Source organism: Triticum aestivum, chromosome 5D (genome assembly GCF_018294505.1).
Source record: "Triticum aestivum cultivar Chinese Spring chromosome 5D, IWGSC CS RefSeq v2.1, whole genome shotgun sequence".
Lineage (NCBI taxonomy): Eukaryota > Viridiplantae > Streptophyta > Magnoliopsida > Poales > Poaceae > Triticum > Triticum aestivum.
Genome location: NC_057808.1, coordinates 59,374,881 through 59,381,732, shown reverse-complemented (window position 1 = coordinate 59,381,732; position 6,852 = coordinate 59,374,881).

Here is a 6,852-nt window from a genome sequence, read left to right as displayed (position 1 = left end):
GGCGCCGGTCTCCGCCGTGGTCGCTTTGAGCCGCCTGTACGTTGCAGGCCGTAGGTCGCTTCGTTTCTACTACAACCCGGCCGGCCCTCTGCCACGGTTCGCCTCGCCCTTCTTCTGGTTCTACAAGTTGAGCTCGCCGGGCACCTCAAGTCGCCCCGCTGACCTACCGGCTGGGGCAGTCGCTGAGCACCTCCGCTCGCGTCTGAGCCGCCCCCGCCGTTGCGGCCCCGCGCTGCTCCGCCCCTGCGCGAGCCGGCTGCGTCCGCGCCCGGCCTACCGCCCCGTTGACCCGCCGTCTGTGCTATGCCCCGTGCCAGATCCGCCTCGCCCCACTCCTCTTGCATGCTCTGTGACCCGCCTTCCGGCCCTGTCTGGTACTCTTCTTCCCTGAACAACGAGCCAATGCCTGATGCCATGTTGGAAAAGGAGCAGGGTAATGAGTATTTTAAGCAGAAGATTACTGAAACAGTTGAGTACTGCTCAAGAAATATCGAATTGTCGCCTGCGGCTACTGCCTTTGCCAAACAAGCTGTGGTGTATCTTAAACCAAGAAGATTTGGAGAGGCAGAAAGGGATTGCATTAAGGCTCTGAATCTGGATGATCATTACGTTAGAATATACTCACGCAGAATTACGACAAGGAAAGAACTTATGCCATGGATGATGCTGAATTTACTATAAGTGTTGATGCCAACAGCCCCGAACCGAGGAAACAACATTTTAAGATAAAGGCGCTGTTCATGGAAAGAACGGCCGAGAGAAGTTCAGTTTAAGCCAAGAGAAGATCATTTTTTTGTTCAATTTTCCGTTGCTACATGCGCACCTAACCAACACAGCAGCATATCTTGTCAATTTCCAAAGAAGCAGTCAAAGCTGCGTCCGAGATGGATTGGCACAAGGATTCGAGGCCAAGACAAATTTCCATTGCCCCGCCGTCTCAAAATGATCTAGTCCGGAAGAGTATATGGCATCAATTCAATAAATTAGTGTTTCCTCACCTGGAGATTAAGAGCTACCATTGGTATACATAATCACATCAGGGCAAACATCAGCTATTACAGGGCGTAGGTGTCACCCAAAATAAGGAAAATCAGGCGCTGGCTAAAATAAGGTTGGCCGAGTTTGGATCAGTACGCTTCCGTCCGGCGCTTGCAAATCACCAACTCTGAACCACCGGCGCCTCTCTGCAGCTGCAGTACTAGCATCAAGCCGCCACTGCCCCGCGACCCCTGGACCTCGTCAAATCGCCGGGCCACCCGGCTGCCTCTGCCGTGGCCTCGCCCTGCTGGAAGTCGCCATGGATTTCTGACCCTCCTCGTCTTTGAGACTCTGGGGCTGAGCCGCCGCATCATCACCAGGGGTTGCCGCAGTGCCCGTTTCAGCTGCCGTGGGCCATATCATCAAGCCGTCACCATGACCCGACTCTCGCATCAAGAGCTCTCGCTGTCACGGATTCGCCTATAAACCGGCTTGCCGCCTCTATTGTCGTGCGCCGGGCTGCCGGAGTCTGCCTATGCCGCGGCTCTCTTGCCCGTGAGCCGCCATCCGCTTCCATCTGCTCTGGTCTCCACGCATCTGGGCTGCCTTGCGCTGCATTATGCTGGCTTTCCATTGTGCTGGCTGTCCTTTTTCCTCTGCCGTGGCACTGCCGAAGCTGCGGTGAGCCGCCCCGGCGTGAGTGGTCTCGCCTCCGCCATGAGCTGTGTCGCCGGTACATTACCGTTGTCGCTGGTTGACGCCTCCAAACTGTCGGCTGCAGTTGAGCCGACGTCGTAGATTCGCTGTGGCCGCCTCAACTCTCCGCAAATCGCCGAGCTCCTCGCCTCGCCTCTGACCCGCCCTCGCACGGTCCCTCACAAAGAGCCGCCGTTGCGACTGCGTCTAGGTTGCCCTGGCCTGCTCCACTTCTGCCAGGCCGCCGCCTTCGCCGCCGGCCTCGAGCCGCCCTATGGTGGCGGGTCTCGTTTTTGCTCAGAAATAAGAGGACATTGGATTGAAAGAAAAGACAGTGGTAAAAAATGACCCGGAGGATCACTTCTGAGCCGCCAAGTGCGGTGCTTTTTGCTGCTACCTATGTCGTTGTCGCTGCAACCTACAGCTAATACTTCTTCATAAAAAATATCAGGTGAAATCCATCCTGTCAAAGTTTCTATTGATACATTTGTATTGTCTTCGAGAACAATTACTCTCGTTTGTGTAATTTCTTATGCAGAATTCATCGTTATAAAGGAGGCCATCAAGCTATGGCCCTTACCTGCACCGGATGGGTCAATGGACAGGGTCAATTATAACCCACCGAGATTCAACATATTCCAGCAATCCACTAGTCATATCATGGTCAAGCATGGAGAGTCTCAAGCCAACTCCTCGAGTAGTCTTAAGACTCGGGGGCTGCGAGGCTACGATGACACGACTTAGCAAATATTGTGAGATTCAAGACCCCGGATCATTGGAGGGAAGATAACCCGGTCCTGGAGGCCACCGCCATATTGGTGAAAAGTTAAAAGGCCGTCAGAAAATTTCCGGCTTAAAAAGAAGGATTCCGGTTCAAAATCCGGTTCAAGGGAAATCTGTCTCCCACAAACCTCTGAAGCTCTCAAACCCGGTTTAAAATTCTGGTTCAAGAAGAATTTATCTCTCGCAAAGCTCGAGTTCTCAGGAAAAATTAAAGGGACCAAAGAGAGTCTATTGCAAAGCACAACTCAAACATAGGTACCCTGCTTCAAAAGACCATTGGGGGCTGATTGTATTTGAATCTAGCTTAACCCCTTTTGGGTCTGACATTGATCGTATTCGAATTAGAGTCGCTAAAAAAGTCTCAAGGTCATTTGGGGGCTTCCTGTTCAAACATAGGTCATATTCGAACCAAAAAGAACATAGCTGGCGGTACCCTCTTGATCGGCGCAATGCCAAACCCACTAGGGGGCTTCTTGATCGTATTCGAATCATAACTTAACCTGTCGGGGATATACCCCGCGGTATGACCCGGCCAGACTTGGCGACTCACCGGAGACCTGGCTGGAGCTTGGCGACTCACTGGTGATCCGCCCGAACATGGCGATTCACAGGTAACCCACCTGGATATTGTGACTCACTAGAGACCCGGCGGGCGGATCAGACGGACGACAAGACCCAAGGCCCAGCAGGCTGGCTTATACTCTGGTGGGCTGGCTTAAGGAGAAAGGGATGACGAATATTTCCTTTACAAGGAAGCAAGACCCAGACTTGTATTCAACTTGTAAGAAAAGATAGACTAGTCCTGGTCCTACTAGGACTCTGCATGTAATCCGCCCCTCTAACTTATATAAGGAGGGGCAGGGCACCCCAAAGAGGGACAAGCAACAAGAAACAATCTCTAGGGCTAGACACAAAGAGCCGGCTTACCGGCGACTCTCTCATGAGCATAATGAGACCTAGCCACAAATAGCATGTAGGGCTATTACCGGATGATGTTTCCCGGGGCCCGAAGCTGTCTAAATCCTTGTCTTGTGTTGCGTCTCTCGATTCCGCCCAACCCCTCTCAAGCTACCACATAGATGCGCTGGCCTCGCGACTAAAGTCCTGACACTAAGGACATCTGCCGTGACAATTCCACGACAGTTGGCGCCCACCGTGGGGCGTGCGCACGGTGGTGTTGAGTTCTAGAAGGGATCTTTTTAGGGTTGGAGAAGTTCGCAAGTTTCCACATGAAGAAAGCCGGTTTGAGCAGCGCGAGCAATATTGAGGCGAGACGGGTTATGCGTCTGTACGCTGCCGCAGGTCGTCAAGATAACGGAAGTTTTCGCTGCTGATTCGACCCAAAAGTCGCTACTCGTATCCGGGTCAGAGGCCGAGGCATCTATCCAAGTTGTCGAATCCGAGATGAGTACGTACGCGTCGTCCTGTGCGCCGGCGCTGCTGCTGCTTCTATTCCAAACTGCAACACGTGGGGTGGCGTCAAAGTCTAAGGCAGCTGTTTGATTCTTCGGCCGTAATTGCAGATGTGACCGGTCATTGATTCCTTCTCAGGGAGACCAAAAAAAATCATCAACTACTATGCCACTATCCACTATGACGTGTGGAGGCACTAGTACAGAGTTAGTCCAACCTTTGTTTTTACCATCAGATGCCACGTCCACCGAGACATATTACTGGTTGCCAAAGTTGCTATACATAACAGAATAAACTGATCTAAGCCGGATTGCTCAGCGTAAAAAAAGAAGAAGGGAAGACCACGACTTAAATGGGGATTGATCCAACTGGCCACGACTCAGAAGTGGGCATGGGCGCATCTCCGTCGTTGCGGCCTCACCTCACGAGCGCCTCTCCGCGGCTGCGACAGGCCTCAGTTGCCCTGTCTCCGGCGGGGTTTCGTATGGTTTCCTCCATCGTCGAACCACCCTGGCCGACAAGTTGATTTTGCCGCAGCGACCTACCGCCTGAGTCACCTGCTCCGAGCCGCCGTCTCCATCGCGCCACGACCTCGCCTTGGAGCCGGCAGCCTCTGCCTCATGCTACATCCGCCTCGAGGCCGCACTGGTCTCTGCCTCAGCTTCGCCGGCCGTGACCCGCCTTCGGATTTTTTCCATCGCATCTGCCTGCTACAGAGTCGCTGCCGTCTGCTACTGAGCCGCCGCTCACCTTTCAGAGCCGAGAGCACAACAGGGGTGACCCAGTTTGATCCAAAACTTTCTACTCAGAGCCAAAGTCAACCCAGTCATCAAATACTTTCAATTAGTACTCCTGTTCGTCATGTGGAGACTACAGGGATAGACAAAAATCCCACGGAGAAGGTTCAAAGGTTATTACCACTTACGTAAAGTGACTTGGGCACATATTCCCAGGTTGAAGATGAAGAAGCTTACGTAAAGTGACTTGGGCACAATACTGGTATTTTTGCTCTGTTCAAAGATGTGGCCAACAAAAGCAGTACTACGGTCAGCAAGACGGCCTAAAAAAACATCACGGGTACAAGCCCTATCAATTGGACATCCAGCGAGTCAATCGGACACCTGAGCCGCCGCGTTACAGGAGCTCCGTTTTTCAAGTGGGCCGCCGCGATGCACCTGCGCTGCTGCCTCCGCCCTGCTTCACCTCGCCCCGCGGTCCGCCTTGCCGACGCCTCTTCAGAGTCGCCGGGTTACGCCCTTGTTGTTACTTTTTTGGTGTCAGGACCGAGTCAAATTCAAGCTCAAACTTTGAGGAGGCAATTTGTACAAAGAAGAAATATTGCTTGGTGAAGCTGCTTCACGTGAGCATGCATGTTTGGGCAAAGGATTACCACGACAGATCAACAGTAGACGCGATAAGACATCTGAAGAGAATCAGATTAAAAAAAGCTGATTGTATGATAAGCATCCACACTGCTGCTAGGCCTTCATCTGTTCCAGTAAAATTCTGGTCGGCCCAAGGATCATATATCATCTGAATATATCAGGTGATGTCATCCATTTACTTTTTTATCAGTACTTGTTAATTTTTTGTGAAAACAACCACTCTGCCCTACAGTGTTATTATACGCAGGTAAATTATTCATTACAAAAGTGTTGATATACTGCGGGTATGGAGCATGCGCCAGCATCTTTTTTGTTGGCATTCATCTGTGTTGCGCAACTTCACGAACACGCGTATAAGCCGCCGCCCTTGCGGTCCGGTCTACATCAACGCGCCAGCCGATCCGCTCGTTCGAGCCGCCTTACAACGCCACGGTCGACTCACCCGTCTGCACCGGTTTACCACGCCGCGGCCGGTTCACCCGTAAGCGACTTCAATTTCACCTAGCAATCATTAATTTCATGGCGGATTATTTCCGGCCTGGCACATCAGGTGATATCGATCTAAAATATATTTTATTGATACATATTATTTTTTATCAAAGATCAGTTTATCTTTGTCTTGGTCTGCAATATTGTTGATGTAGGACAATTGTTCACTACATCAAAACGATGTGGTTAACTCGCCCATCCGCACTGGTTTACAACGCCACGGCCGGCTCATCTGTCTGTGCCGCCTCTGATGCAATGGTCGTCTTTACCATCTGTTTCTCGCGGCCTGGTCTATATCAACATACCGGGCCACACCCGTCTGCGTGAGCTGATTATTGAGTATGAGCAAGTCACTGCTTGGGAAGCCCGGTTTTTTTTCTTCCAACAAAATTGGAGGCAAATTATCATGTATTATCAGCCGTCGTCTGCACTGGATGGTTCAAATGGGCAGGCGCACAAGTTGCCGCCACTACAGTTTGGTTAACTTCAAATAGCCAGTTGGAAGGGACCATTGGCCGAGTTGCTGACACGGCTCATACAGGATCATTTATAACCCGCCGCAGTCACCTCAACCTTCTGTGGATTCACATCGCGCTATCAACACCAATGATATACACCTTATGCTATGGTCAATATGGAGAATCTCAAAGCCGACTCCTCGAGTCGTCTTGAGACTCGGGGGCTACAATGATATGACTCGGCAGCATTGGTCGGTTTCAATGCATTCAAGAACTCCGGGTCATTGGAGGGAAAAATAACCCGGTCCCGGAGGCTACCGCCATATTGGTAAAAAGTTTAAAGGCCGTCAGAAAATTTCCGGCTTAAAAAGAAGGATTCCGGTTTAGATCCGGCTCAAGAGACTTGACATCTCCCACAAAGCACTGAAGCTCTTAAATATCCGGTTTAAAATCCGGTTCAAGGGAAATTTATCTGCCACAAAGTTTTGAAGCTCTCAAATCCGGTTCAAGGTAAATTTGTTTATCACAAAGCTTTGAAACTCTCAATATCCGGTTTTTCCGGTTCAAAAAGAATTTATCTCTCGCAAAAGTTTGAGTTCTCAGGAAAAATTAAAGGGACCAAAAGGAGTCTGTTACAAACCACAACTCAA